General features: G+C 39.9%; 1 long non-coding RNA gene across 1 annotated transcript; it reads left to right on the top strand.

Annotated features, from left to right (window-relative positions):
- The first annotated feature begins 13,010 nt into the window (after positions 1 to 13,010).
- LOC127924783 (uncharacterized) lies at positions 13,011 to 14,461 on the top strand. Its single transcript, XR_008118796.1, has 8 exons — positions 13,011 to 13,101; positions 13,391 to 13,519; positions 13,606 to 13,649; positions 13,734 to 13,819; positions 13,904 to 14,032; positions 14,119 to 14,205; positions 14,335 to 14,378; positions 14,422 to 14,461. It is a non-coding gene; the product is annotated as an uncharacterized LOC127924783 (long non-coding RNA).
- The last annotated feature ends 1,960 nt before the right edge of the window (positions 14,462 to 16,421 follow it).

Raw genomic sequence — 16,421 nt, 5'->3', positions numbered from 1 at the left:
GGAAACAGGTTATTTTGGACAGTAGTTACACCTAATGGAAACAGGTTATTATGGACAGTAGTTACACCTAATGGAAACAGGTTATTATAGACAGTAGTTACACCTAATGGAAACAGGTTATTATGTGGACAGTAGTTACACCTAATGGAAACATGTTATTATGGACAGTAGTTACACCTAATGGAAACAGGTTATTATAGACAGTAGTTACACCTAATGGAAACAGGTTATTATGGACAGTAGTTACACCTAATGGAAACAGGTTATTATAGACAGTAGTTACACCTAATGGAAACAGGTTATTATGGACAGTAGTTACACCTAATGGAAACATGTTATTATGGACAGTAGTTACACCTAATGGAAACAGGTTATTATAGACAGTAGTTACACCTAATGGAAACATGTTATTACGGACAGTAGTTATTTCAAATGAAAACAGGTTATTATGGACAGTAGTTACACCTGATGGAAACAGGTTATTATAGACAGTAGTAACACCTATTGGAAACAGGTTATTATGGACAGTAGTTACACCTATTGGAAACAGGTTATTATGGACAGTAGTTACACCTAATGGAAACAGATTATTATAGACAGTAGTAACACCTAATGGAAACAGGTTATTTTGGACTGCAGTTACACCTAATGGAAACAGGTTATTATAGACAGTAGTTACACCTAATGGAAACATGTTATTATGGACAGTAGTTACACCTAATGGAAACAGGTTATTATAGACAGTAGTTACACCTAATGGAAACAGGTTATTATGGACAGTAGTTACACCTAATGGAAACAGGTTATTATGGACTGTAGTTACACCCAATGGAAACAGGTTATTATAGACAGTAGTTACACCTAATGGAAACAGGTTATTATGGACTGTAGTTACACCTAATGGAAACAGGTTATTATGGACTGTAGTTACACCTAATGGAAACAGGTTATTATGGACTGTAGTTACACCTAATGGAAACAGGTTATTATGGACTGTAGTTACACCTAATGGAAACAGGTTATTATGGACACAGTGGTTATTTCAAATGAAAACAGGTTATTATGGACAGTAGTTACACCTGATGGAAACAGGTTATTATAGACAGTAGTTACACCTAATGGAAACAGGTTAGTTATGGACAGTAGTTACACCTAATGGAAACAGGTTATTTTGGACAGTAGTTACACCTAATGGAAACAGGTTATTATGGACAGTAGTTACACCTAACGGAAACAGGTTATTTTGGACAGTAGTTACACCTAATGGAAACAGGTTATTATGGACAGTAGTTACACCTAATGGAAACAGGTTATTTTGGACAGTAGTTACACCTAATGGAAACAGGTTATTTTGGACAGTAGTTATTTCAAATGGAAACAGGTTATTTTGGACAGTAGTTACACCTAATGGAAACAGGTTATTATAGACAGTAGTTACACCTAATGGAAACAGGTTATTATGGACAGTAGTTATTTCAAATGGAAACAGGTTATTATGGACAGTAGTTACACCTGATGGAAACAGGTTATTATGGACAGTAGTTACACCTAATGGAAACAGGTTATTTTGGACAGTAGTTACACCTAATGGAAACAGGTTATTATGGACAGTAGTTACACCTAACGGAAACAGGTTATTTTGGACAGTAGTTACACCTAATGGAAACAGGTTATTATGGACAGTAGTTACACCTAATGGAAACAGGTTATTTTGGACAGTAGTTACACCTAATGGAAACAGGTTATTTTGGACAGTAGTTATTTCAAATGGAAACAGGTTATTTTGGACAGTAGTTACACCTAATGGAAACAGGTTATTATAGACAGTAGTTACACCTAATGGAAACAGGTTATTATGGACAGTAGTTATTTCAAATGGAAACAGGTTATTATGGACAGTAGTTACACCTAATGGAAACAGATTATTATAGACAGTAGTTACACCTAATGGAAACAGGTTATTTTGGACAGTAGTTACACCTAATGGAAACAGGTTATTATGGACAGTAGTTACACCTAATGGAAACAGGTTATTAAGGACAGTAGTTACACCTAATGGAAACAGGTTATGTTTTAAATGAAATTATAAGTACATATCTATTTATTTGTGTTTTTAAAAGACTTTTGAATTGAGGAAATAATAATTAGAAATGATTATGCCAGATTGACAAAATGTACTCATGTTTGAACTCAATTAAACCAATACCTCCTCAATGAATCCAATGTGTCAGTTGTAGTTCTTTGGTGTGTGTCTATCGTAACTACTAAATGAATAAAAACACTTCTTCACATTTCAAAAGTTTATTTCCAATTTTAACAATGGTATATAGTGAGGGATTTCAGTAAGAAGCGTTCAGCTCTGTTTTACCCATCCGCTTCTTGCTCATCCAATGAGATTCTCCGACCAGCTCCGGGACCCATCCGCTTCTTGCTCATCCAATGAGATTCTCCGACCAGCTCCAGGACCCAGCAGGGTTCAAGGTACAGTGAATTAACCTACAGTCCAGTCGAACTACAACAACATTCTCAGTAATGGTCACATGAACGTCATACTTTTGTTTTTAAACGTGTGGTTGTTTACCCAACCTTAGTTGAATGTACTGACTGAAGGAGCTCTCGGTAGGAGTGTCTGCTAAATGCCCAACATGTACATGTACAGCCGCAGAACAAAATTACAAAACAACTTTGACTCTAAGAGAATTTGGCCGGTTCATTTCTACACGAATGAAGCTGTTGCACATCAAGTTCCGCCGAGTTTAAGTAAATTCTACAAGAGAAAATTACATTCTGGCATTTAACATCAATTGATTGCGTAATGTTAAACAAAACATGATACAGCAAACAACAAAATAACAAGGGCCGACAAAATATTTTGGGGGGAGCGGGGGGGAGTGTGTGCTGTGCTCCATAGCGATTAGCAAAGCTACCCTGACACATGGCTTTTTGGTTTGTTTACAAATCGCAGCGTGTGGGGCTGTGCCAGAGACAATATGGTCTGTGCACGCCAAGGGTATTGAGGAGGATTTCTGTCTGTTTTCTGTCTGCCATTTTGTTGGGGAAAAACTCACTCTGATTGGCTGCCCAGTGGGTGGTCCTATGCCCTCCCAGGCCCACCCATGGCTGCACCCCTGCCCAGTCATGTGAAATCGGAATTGGACAGTAGTTACACCTGATGGAAACAGGTTATTATGGACAGTAGTTACACCTGATGGAAACAGGTTATTATAGACAGTAGTTACACCTAATGGAAACAGATTATTATGGACAGTAGTTACACCTAATGGAAACAGGTTATTATAGACAGTAGTTACACCTAATGGAAACAGGTTATTATAGACAGTAGTAACACCTAATGGAAACAGGTTATTTTGGACAGTAGTTACACCTGATGGAAACAGGTTATTTTGGACAGTAGTTACACCTAATGGAAACAGGTTATTATAGACAGTAGTTACACCTAATGGAAACAGGTTATTATAGACAGTAGTTACACCTAATGGAAACAGGTTATTTTGGACAGTAGTTACACCTAATGGAAACAGGTTATTTTGGACAGTAGTTACACCTAATGGAAACAGGTTATTATAGACAGTAGTTACACCTAATGGAAACAGGTTATTTTGGACAGTAGTTACACCTAATGGAAACAGGTTATTTTGGACAGTAGTTACACCTAATGGAAACAGGTTATTATAGACAGTAGTTACACCTAATGGAAACAGGTTATTTTGGACAGTAGTTACACCTGATGGAAACAGGTTATTATAGACAGTAGTTACACCTGATGGAAACAGGTTATTTTGGACAGTAGTTACACCTAATGGAAACAGGTTATTATAGACAGTAGTTACACCTAATGGAAACAGGTTATTATAGACAGTAGTTACACCTAATGGAAACAGGTTATTTTGGACAGTAGTTACACCTAATGGAAACAGGTTATTTTGGACAGTAGTTACACCTAATGGAAACAGGTTATTATAGACAGTAGTTACACCTAATGGAAACAGGTTATTATAGACAGTAGTTACACCTAATGGAAACAGGTTATTTTGGACAGTAGTTACACCTAATGGAAACAGGTTATTATAGACAGTAGTTACACCTGAAGGAAACAGGTTATTTTGGACAGTAGTTACACCTAATGGAAACAGGTTATTATAGACAGTAGTTACACCTGATGGAAACAGGTTATTATGGACAGCAGTTACACCTAATGGAAACAGGTTATTTTGGACAGTAGTTACACCTAATGGAAACAGGTTATTATAGACAGCAGTTACATCTAATGGAAACAGGTTATTATGGACAGTAGTTACACCTGATGGAAACAGGTTATTATAGACAGTAGTTACACCTAATGGAAACAGGTTATTATGGACAGTAGTTACACCTATTGGAAACAGGTTATTTTGGACAGTAGTTACACCTGATGGAAACAGGTTATTTTGGACAGTAGTTACACCTAATGGAAACAGGTCATTATGGACAGTAGTTACACCTAATGGAAACAGGTTATTTTGGACAGTAGTTACATCTAATGGAAACAGGTTATTATGGACAGTAGTTACACCTATTGGAAACAGGTTATTTTGGACAGTAGTTACACCTAATGGAAACAGGTTATTTTGGACAGTAGTTACACCTAATGGAAACAGGATATTTTGGACAGTAGTTACACCTAATGGAAACAGGTTATTTTGGACAGTAGTTACACCTGATGGAAACAGGTTATTATGGACAGCAGTTACACCTAATGGAAACAGGTTATTTTGGACAGTAGTTACACCTAATGGAAACAGGTTATTATAGACAGCAGTTACATCTAATGGAAACAGGTTATTATGGACAGTAGTTACACCTGATGGAAACAGGTTATTATAGACAGTAGTTACACCTAATGGAAACAGGTTATTATGGACAGTAGTTACACCTATTGGAAACAGGTTATTTTGGACAGTAGTTACACCTGATGGAAACAGGTTATTTTGGACAGTAGTTACACCTAATGGAAACAGGTCATTATGGACAGTAGTTACACCTAATGGAAACAGGTTATTTTGGACAGTAGTTACATCTAATGGAAACAGGTTATTATGGACAGTAGTTACACCTATTGGAAACAGGTTATTTTGGACAGTAGTTACACCTAATGGAAACAGGTTATTTTGGACAGTAGTTACACCTAATGGAAACAGGATATTTTGGACAGTAGTTACACCTAATGGAAACAGGTTATTATAGACAGTAGTTACACCTGAAGGAAACAGGTTATTATAGACAGTAGTTACACCTAATGGAAACAAGTTCTTTTGGACAGTAGTTACACCTAATGGAAACAGGTTATTTTGGACAGTAGTTACACCTAATGGAAGCAGGTTATTATGGACAGTAGTTACACCTAATGGAAACAGGTTATTATAGACAGTAGTTACACCTGATGGAAACAGGTTATTTTGGACAGTAGTAACACCTAATGGAAACAGGTTCTTTTGGACAGTAGTTACACCTAATGGAAACAGGTTATTATAGACAGTAGTTACACCTAATGGAAACAGGTTATTATAGACAGTAGTTACACCTAATGGAAACAGGTTATTTTGGACAGTAGTTACACCTAATGGAAACAGGTTATTATAGACAGTAGTTACACCTGAAGGAAACAGGTTATTATAGACAGTAGTTACACCTGATGGAAACAGGTTATTATGGACAGTAGTTACACCTAATGGAAGCAGGTTATTATGGACAGTAGTTACACCTAATGGAAACAGGTTATTATAGACAGTAGTTACACCTGAAGGAAACAGGTTATTTTGGACAGTAGTAACACCTAATGGAATCAGGTTCTTTTGGACAGTAGTTACACCTAATGGAAACAGGTTATTATAGACAGTAGTTACACCTAATGGAAACAGGTTATTATAGACAGTAGTTACACCTAATGGAAACAGGTTATTTTGGACAGTAGTTACACCTAATGGAAACAGGTTATTATAGACAGTAGTTACACCTAATGGAAACAGGTTCTTTTGGACAGTAGTTACACCTAATGGAAACAGGTTATTATAGACAGTAGTTACACCTAATGGAAACAGGTTATTATAGACAGTAGTTACACCTAATGGAAACAGGTTATTTTGGACAGTAGTTACACCTGATGGAAACAGGTTATTATAGACAGTAGTAACACCTAATGGAAACAGGTTATTATGGACAGTAGTTACACCTAATGGAAACAGGTTATTATAGACAGTAGTAACACCTAATGGAAACAGGTTATTTTGGACAGTAGTTACACCTGATGGAAACAGGTTATTATAGACAGTAGTAACACCTAATGGAAACAGGTTATTTTGGACAGTAGTTACACCTGATGGAAACAGGTTATTATAGACAGTAGTTACACCTAATGGAAACAGGTTATTATGGACAGTAGTAACACCTAATGGAAACAGGTTATTTTGGACAGTAGTTACACCTAATGGAAACAGGTTATTATAGACAGTAGTTACACCTAATGGAAACAGGTTATTATAGACAGTAGTTACACCTAATGGAAACAGGTTATTTTGGACAGTAGTTACACCTAATGGAAACAGGTTATTATGGACAGTAGTTACACCTAATGGAAACAGGTTATTATGGACAGTAGTTACACCTAATGGAAACAGGTTATTATGGACAGTAGTTACACCTAATGGAAACAGGTTATTATGGACAGTAGTTACACCTAATGGAAACAGGTTATTATAGACAGTAGTTACACCTAATGGAAACAGGTTATTATAGACAGTAGTAACACCTAATGGAAACAGGTTATTATGGACAGTAGTTACACCTGATGGAAACAGGTTATTATAGACTGTAGTTACACCTGATGGAAACAGGTTATTATAGACAGTAGTAACACCTAATGGAAACAGGTTATTATGGACAGTAGTAACACCTAATGGAAACAGGTTATTTTGGACAGTAGTTACACCTAATGGAAACAGGTTATTATAGACAGTAGTTACACCTAATGGAAACAGGTTATTATAGACAGTAGTTACACCTAATGGAAACAGGTTATTTTGGACAGTAGTTACACCTAATGGAAACAGGTTATTTTGGACAGTAGTTACACCTAATGGAAACAGGTTATTATAGACAGTAGTTACACCTGAAGGAAACAGGTTATTTTGGACAGTAGTTACACCTAATGGAAACAGGTTATTATAGACAGTAGGTACACCTAATGGAAACAGGTTATTTTGGACAGTAGTTACACCTAATGGAAACAGGTTATTTTGGACAGTAGTTACACCTGATGGAAACAGGTTATTATGGACAGCAGTTACACCTAATGGAAACAGGTTATTTTGGACAGTAGTTACACCTAATGGAAACAGGTTATTATAGACAGCAGTTACATCTAATGGAAACAGGTTATTATGGACAGTAGTTACACCTGATGGAAACAGGTTATTATAGACAGTAGTTACACCTAATGGAAACAGGTTATTATGGACAGTAGTTACACCTATTGGAAACAGGTTATTTTGGACAGTAGTTACACCTGATGGAAACAGGTTATTTTGGACAGTAGTTACACCTAATGGAAACAGGTCATTATGGACAGTAGTTACACCTAATGGAAACAGGTTATTTTGGACAGTAGTTACATCTAATGGAAACAGGTTATTATGGACAGTAGTTACACCTATTGGAAACAGGTTATTTTGGACAGTAGTTACACCTAATGGAAACAGGTTATTTTGGACAGTAGTTACACCTAATGGAAACAGGATATTTTGGACAGTAGTTACACCTAATGGAAACAGGTTATTATAGACAGTAGTTACACCTAATGGAAACAGGTTATTATAGACAGTAGTTACACCTAATGGAAACAGGTTATTTTGGACAGTAGTTACACCTAATGGAAACAGGTTATTATAGACAGTAGTTACACCTGAAGGAAACAGGTTATTTTGGACAGTAGTTACACCTAATGGAAACAGGTTATTATAGACAGTAGGTACACCTAATGGAAACAGGTTATTTTGGACAGTAGTTACACCTAATGGAAACAGGTTATTTTGGACAGTAGTTACACCTAATGGAAACAGGTTATTATGGACAGTAGTTACACCTAATGGAAACAGGTTATTATAGACAGTAGTAACACCTAATGCAAACACTCTGATTGGCTGCCCAGTGGGTGGTCCTATGCCCTCCCAGGCCCACCCATGGCTGCACCCCTGCCCAGTCATGTGAAATCCATAGATTAGGGCCTAATGAATTTATTAAATTGACTGATTTCCTTATTTGAACTGTAACTCAGTGAAATCTTTGAAATTATTGTATTTCTACTGTTGTTCTGTGTATGTTTCTTTCCCAAGGGGAGAGGAGAAAATAAGATGTAGTGATCCGATGTTTTCAGTATTTTAGTCAGGGTATTGTTAACTCTGAACCACCCATCCTGGATCCGGTATAATTGTCATCAGCAACGCTGAATAGCATAGCGCCACAGTCAAATAATATTACTAGAAAATATTCATATTCATGAAATCACAAGTGCAATATTGGAAAACACAGCTTAGCCTTTTGTTAATCCACCTGTCGTCTCAGATTTTGAAATTATGCTTAACAGCGAAAGCAATACAAGCGTTTGTGTAAATTTATCGATCGCTCGACAAAACAATAAGTACACTTAGCATCAGGTAACTTGGTCACGAAAATCAGAAAAGCAATCAAATTAATCGTTTACCTTTGATGATCTTCGGATGTTTTCACTCACGAGACACCCAGTTAGACAACAAATGTTCCTTTTGTTCCATAAATATATTTTTTATATCCAAATACCTCTGTTAGTTTGGTGCGTTATGCCCAGGAATCGACCGGAAAGAGAGGTCACGACAACAAAAATTCCAAATTATATCCATAATGTCGACAGAAACACGTCAAATGTTTTTTTTAAATCAATCCTCAGGGTGTTTTCTATAAATCTATTCGATAATATATCAACCAGGACAGTTGGCTTTTCACTAGGACCGGGAGTAACAATGGCCGCCTTTCGCTTTTGCGCTCAACTCACTCGGAGAACCCCCACCTATCCACTTACGCAATGTGGTCGTTCACGCTCATTCTTCAAAATAAAAGCCTGAAACTATGTCTAAATGCTGTTGACACCTTAGGGAAGCCAGAGAAAAATGAATCTGGTTGATATCCCTTTAAATGGGCAATAGGGATGCATAACAACAGAGAGGTTTCAAAAACAGGGGCACTTCCTGATTGGATTTTCCTCAGGTTTTAGCCTGCAATATCAGTTCTGTTTAACTCACAGACATTTTTTTGACAGTTTTGGAAACGTTAGAGTGTTTTCTATCCCAAGCTGTCAATTATATTCATATTCTAGCATCTGGTCCTGAGACATAGGCCGTTTACTTTGGGGACGTTATTTTTCCAAACATAAACATAGTGCCGCCTAGCTTCAAGAGGTTTTAATGTTTGTCTGTGTGGTGTAACCAAGGAGACAATAACTGTCCCCTCTCATTGACGCTACAGGAGGTCAAGGCTGACTGCGGTACTGCAGGCGTTGTTAGCAGAAAAAAAGGAGCCCCGTAGCTCCCCTGTACCTTATATAGCGAATGTAGAAAAATGCCTTTGTTTAATTAACACAATGTTTTGAAGACAGTCACGGTCAACCAGCTCTCAGACTCTCACGTCAGAATTAGACGTTCATCAATGTTCCTCAAACCGTCAAATTTAAAAGTGTTTGGTTACTTCTCTGTATCGTTCCAAGATTAATTTTATGAATTAAATCCACATTTTTTTAAAAGGTTAGGCATTAACTCTGAATGGTTAAGGTAAGAGTCAAGGTTTTGGGATAGGCTTAAAGCAAACATCTAAAAAAAAACAGCTGTCTATCGCTGGATTACGCCCATCCTCCATCCCCGTCCAAAACGCCCTAGAAAAAAACCCCAAGCCTATGTTAAGGGCACCGCGCTCACTGTTGCCCCCTAGTGTCCGGTTTCCACGTCATCACACATGGATGGACGTTGAAGACGTTTGGAGAAACATCGAAATGAGAACTTTGGAGAAATGTTGGGTAAAAACATCGGAATCTGATGTCAAATTTTGTAAAACAATGAGATCTTGTTGATATCCACAGGAGTAATTCCACAACTACATTAGTCCCACAGGAGTAATTCAACAACTACATTAGTCCCACAGGAAGTAATTCACAACTACATTAGTCCCACAGGAGTAATTCACTACATTAGTCCCACAGGAGTAATTCACAACTACATTAGTCCCACAGGAGTAATTCAACAACTACATTAGTCCCACAGGAGTAATTCCACAACTACATTAGTCCACAGGACTACATTAGTCCCACAGGAGTAATTCCAGTCCCACAGAATTCCACAACTACATTAGTCCCACAGGAGTTTCAACAACTACATTAGTCCCACAGGAGGAGTAATTCCACAACTACATTAGTCCCACAGGAGTAATTCCACAACTACATTAGTCCCACAGGAGTAATTCCACAACTACATTAGTCCCACAGGAGTAATTCCACAACTACATTAGTCCACAGGAGTAATTCTACATTAGTCCCACAGGAGTAATTCCACAACTACATTAGTCCCACAGGAGTAATTCAACAACTACATTAGTCCCACAGGAGTAATTCAACAACTACATTAGTCCCACAGGAGTAATTCACAACTACATTAGTCCACAGGAGTAATTCCACAACTACATTAGTCCCACAGGAGTAATTCCACAACTACATTAGTCCCACAGGAGTAATTCCACAACTAGTCATTTCCAGTCCCACAGGAGTAATTCCACAACTACATTAGTCCCACAGGAGTAATTCCACAACTACATTAGTCCCACAGGAGTACGTGTCTATGTCAAACCTTCATTTTAACCCCAATCTAGTCCCACAGGAGTACGTGGCTACTATAACATGACTACTGTACGTCAATCTCAGATCTCAGATCAGTGACGTGGCTACTATAACATGACTACTGTATGTCAATCTCAGATCTCAGATCAGTGACGTGGCTACTATAACATGACTACTGTACGTCAATCTCAGATCTCAGATCAGTGACGTGGCTACTATAACATGACTACTGTATGTCAATCTCAGATCTCAGATCAGTGACGTGCCTACTATAACATGACTACTGTACGTCAATCTCAGATCTCAGATCAGTGACGTGGCCACTATAACATGACTACTGTATCTCAGATCACTGACTAAGAGCAACATAATTTCCCCTTCAGACTGACGTAAAGAAGGCCCTAATGTTAAGCAAACTGCTCACAGACACACAGCGACTCACAGACACACAGCGACTCACAGACACACAGCGACACAGACACACAGTGACTCAGACACACAGCGACTCACAGACACACAGCGACTCACAGACACACAGCGACTCACAGACACACAGCGACTCGCAGACACACAGCGACTCGCAGACACACAGTGACTCGCAGACACACAGCGACTCACAGGCACACATCGACTCACAGGCACACAGCGACTCACAGACACACAGCGACTCACAGACACACAGCGACTCACAGACACACAGCGACTCACAGGCACACAGCGACTCACAGGCACACAGCGACTCACAGGCACACAGCGACTCACAGGCACACAGCGACTCACAGACACACAGGGATCACAGGCACACAGCGACTCACAGGCACACAGCGACTCACAGGCACACAGCGACTCACAGGCACACAGCGACTCACAGGCACACAGCGACTCACAGGCACACAGCGACTCACAGGCACACAGCGACTCACAGGCACACAGCGACTCACAGACACACAGGGATCACAGGCACACAGCGACTCACAGGCACACAGCGACTCACAGACACACAGCGACTCACAGGCACACAGCGACTCACAGACACACAGGGATCACAGGCATCCCAGAAGGCCCTAATGTAAATATAAAACTGCAGAAACAGTGGAATAGGTGAAGCACATTCAGGGTCTCCTCCTCTCCCCTGGTATCATGTAGGAGATTTGGAGATTATCAGGAAATGGGTTTGCCAAAGCAAACTTGCTTTAAAACACCAAGAAAACCAAAGTTATGTTGGTCTGTTCAACTAGGAAAAAGCCAAAACAGCATGGGATACAATTAAGTATGGGAGGAGTACAAATTGAAGAAGTGTCAGAAACCAAACTATTGGGAGTGCAGCTAGACAACTGTTTATCATGGTCGTCTCAAATAACTAATCTATGTTAAAAAATATTAAAACAGCCTGCATAATCAGAAGGATAGCTAAATATTTACCAGGGAAAATCCTTCAGCAAATAACACAGGCATTGGTTGAGAGTCAAGTGAACTTATTGTTCAGTGGTCTGGGGAAATGCATCATCTAGTGAAGTTAGGAGGCTGCAGAATGCACAGAATAAAGCTGCAAGGGTTGTTTTAAGGTGGAGATATGGTTCTTCTAGTTGAGTCATGGGTTGTTTTAAGGTGGTATGGTTCTTCTGTTGCAGTCATGGGTTGTTTTAAGGTGGAGATATGGTTCTTCTGTTGCAGTCATGGGTTGTTTTAGTGAGATATGGGTTGTCATTTGTTTTAAGGTGGAGATATGGTTCTTCTGTTGTAGTCATGGGTTGTTTTAAGGTGGAGATATGGTTCTTCTGTTGTAGTCAATGGTTGTTTTAAGGTGGAGATATGGTTCTTATGTTGCAGTCATGGGTTGTTTTAAGGTGGAGATATGGTTCTTCTGTTACAGTCATGGGTTGTTTTAAGGTGGAGATATGGTTCTTCTGTTGCAGTCATGGGTTGTTTTAAGGTGGAGATATGGTTCTTCTAGTTGCAGTCATGGGTTGTTTTAAGGTGGAGATATGGTTCTTCTGTTGTAGTCATGGGTTGTTTTAAGGTGGAGATGTGGTTCTTCTGTTACAGTCATGGGTTGTTTTAAGGTGGAGATATGGTTCTTCTGTTACAGTCATGGGTTGTTTTAAGGTGGAGATATGGTTCTTCTGTTGCAGTCATGGGTTGTTTTAAGGTGGAGATATGGTTCTTCTGTTGCAGTCATGGGTTGTTTTAAGGTGGAGATATGGTTCTTCTAGTTGCAGTCATGGGTTGTTTTAAGGTGGAGATATGGTTCTTCTGTTGTAGTCATGGGTTGTTTTAAGGTGGAGATGTGGTTCTTCTGTTACAGTCATGGGTTGTTTTAAGGTGGAGATATGGTTCTTCTGTTACAGTCATGGGTTGTTTTAAAGTGGAGATATGGTTCTTCTGTTGCAGTCATGGGTTGTTTTAAGGTGGAGATATGGTTCTTCTAGTTGCAGTCATGGGTTGTTTGGTTCTTCTGTTGTAGTCATGGGTTGTTTTAAGGTGGAGATATGGTTCTTCTGTTGTAGTCATGGGTTGTTTTAAGGCGGAGATATGGTTCTTCTGTTTCAGTCATGGGTTGTTTTAAGGTGGAGATATGGTTCTTCTGTTGCAGTCATGGGTTGTTTTAAGGTGGAGATATGGTTCTTCTGTTGTAGTCATGGGTTGTTTTAAGGTGGAGATATGGTTCTTCTGTTGTAGTCATGGGTTGTTTTAAGGTGGAGATATGGTTCTTCTTGTTGCAGTCATGGGTTGTTTTAAGGTGGAGATGTGGTTCTTCTTGTTGCAGTCATGGGTTGTTTTAAGGAGATGTGGTTCTTCTGTTGCAGTCATGAGTTGTTTTAAGGTGGAGATGTGGTTCTTCTGTTGCAGTCATGGGTTGTTTTAAGGTGGAGATATGGTTCTTCTGTTGCAGTCATGGGTTGTTTTAAGGTGGAGATGTGGTTCTTCTTGTTGCAGTCATGGGTTGTTTTAAGGAGATGTGGTTCTTCTGTTGCAGTCATGAGTTGTTTTAAGGTGGAGATGTGGTTCTTCTGTTGCAGTCATGGGTTGTTTTAAGGTGGAGATATGGTTCTTCTGTTGCAGTCATGGGTTGTTTTAAGGTGGAGATGTGGTTCTTCTGTTGTAGTCATGGGTTGTTTTAAGGTGGAGATATGGTTCTTCTGTTGCAGTCATGGGTTGTTTTAAGGCGGAGATATGGTTCTTCTGTTGTAGTCATGGGTTGTTTTAAGGTGGAGATATGGTTCTTCTTGTTGCAGTCATGGGTTGTTTTAAGGTGGAGATATGGTTCTTCTGTTGCAGTCATGGGTTGTTTTAAGGTGGAGATGTGGTTCTTCTGTTGTAGTCATGGGTTGTTTTAAGGTGGAGATATGGTTCTTCTGTTGCAGTCATGGGTTGTTTTAAGGCGGAGATATGGTTCTTCTGTTGTAGTCATGGGTTGTTTTAAGGTGGAGATATGGTTCTTCTTGTTGCAGTCATGGGTTGTTTTAAGGTGGAGATATGGTTCTTCTGTTGCAGTCATGGGTTGTTTTAAGGTGGAGATGTGGTTCTTCTGTTGCAGTCATGGGTTGTTTTAAGGCAGAGATGTGGTCCTTCTGTTGCAGTCAGGCGCAATGTTCTTGGTTGGTCATCAATCGACAAGATAATTGAAAAACACATGCTTATTTTATTTTATAATATACATCATTTAAAACGTCCGAGTTCTATTCACAACGGAATTCAGTTGGTAAGAAACAGACGTTCCATAAATACTAGGAATAGATTGTCCTCCATCTATGCGTTATCCAGACAGAAATGAGAAATGGGCAAAAATAACATTTTGATTTAGAGCAATAAAGAAATTGAATAAATTAACTGAGCAAACTAGAAACCTTTCAATATATACGTTTAAACATTATTTAAAAACAATTTAAATATAGTATATAGAAATGTTGTGGGACTATAGTATATATACTATATTTAAATTGTAGATGAAGAATCAATATTTTTGAGTGTTTATTGGGTCATTATGCTAGTGTATTATGAATGTTTGTAATAGTGTGTTATATGTGAAAGTGTGTTTGTATTATAAATTGTATTTTAATGTTAAGGACTCTTGGAAGATTAGTCCAAATGGGGACTAAAAGAGATCCTAATAAAATAAAATAAAATCAAGCCAGAAACCAATATCAGGTTCCAATTGCTCCGTAACTCTCTCTGTTCCGAATGGCACTACATCACCTACATAGTGCACTACTATGGGCCCTGGTCAAAAGTAGTGCACTACTATGGGCCCTGGTCAAAAGTAGTGCACTACTATGGGCCCTGGTCAAAAGTAGTGCACTACTATTGGGCCCTGGTCAAAAGTAGTGCACTACTATTGGGCCCTGGTCAAAAGTAGTGCACTACTATTGGGCCCTGGTCAAAAGTAGTGCACTACTATTGGGCCCTGGTCAAAAGTAGTGCACTACTATTGGGCCCTGGTCAAAAGTAGTGCACTACTATTGGGCCCTGGTCAAAAGTAGTGCACTACTATTGGGCCCTGGTCTAAAGTAGTGCACTACTACTGGGCCTGGTCCAAAGTAGTGCACAATGTAGGGAAAGGGTGCCATTGGGGATGCAGTCTTGGTCTTCACAGAGGTAAAGATAGACAGCTTTCAGTGGCAGAGAAAAATCTGGTCGTTGTCCTACGTCCGTGAAACCGGATCCCAAAAAAGATTCCAGTTGGCTTTTTGGAAAGGTTATGTGGAGCGTCAGGAATGGTCGCCCAGCATTCCGACGGGACTTGTGATGCGAGAACCTGACACACCGCACTACAACCAGACCCTATGCACTGTGACAGTTTCCATAGTAACACAGCCCTCACCTAACCTGCCCCACTCCACCCCCACCCCCAGATAGTGGATGAAACCCTAACCTTCCACCCCCAGATAGTGGATGAAACCCAAACCTGCCCCCTCCACCCCCACCCCCAGATAGTGGATGAAACCCAAACCTGCCCCCTCCACCCCCACCCCAGATAGTGGATGAAACCCAAACCTGCCCCCCTCCACCCCCACCCCAGATAGTGGATGAAACCCTAACCTGCCCTCCAACCCCTAGATAGCGGATGAAACCATAACCTGCCCCCTCCACCCCCAGAGAGTGGATGAAACCCTAACCTGCCCCCTCCCCCCCCAGAGAGTGGATGAAACCCTAACCTGCCCCCCTCCACCCCCAGAGAGTGGATGAAACCCTAACCTGCCCCCCTCCACCCCCAGAGAGTGGATGAAACCCTAACCTGCCCCCCTCCACCCCCAGAGAGTGGATGAAACCCTAACCTGCCCGCCTCCACCCCCAGATAGTGGATGAAACCCTAACCTGCCCCCCTCCACCCCCAGATAGTGGATGAAACCCTAACCTGCCCCCCTCCACCCCCAGATAGTGGATGAAACCCTAACCTGCCCTCCTCCACCCCCAGAGAGTGGATGAAACCCTAAACCTCCCTTAGGCCGTATTCCCCACACACACCCGTTTGTCACTGGAGAACCCTGCCCTGCCAGTGGGGTGGTCTGAT

The sequence above is a fragment of the Oncorhynchus keta genome, unplaced genomic scaffold (assembly GCF_023373465.1).
Source record: "Oncorhynchus keta strain PuntledgeMale-10-30-2019 unplaced genomic scaffold, Oket_V2 Un_contig_4534_pilon_pilon, whole genome shotgun sequence".
NCBI lineage: Eukaryota > Metazoa > Chordata > Actinopteri > Salmoniformes > Salmonidae > Oncorhynchus > Oncorhynchus keta.
This window is presented reverse-complemented; position numbering and strand designations above follow the sequence as displayed.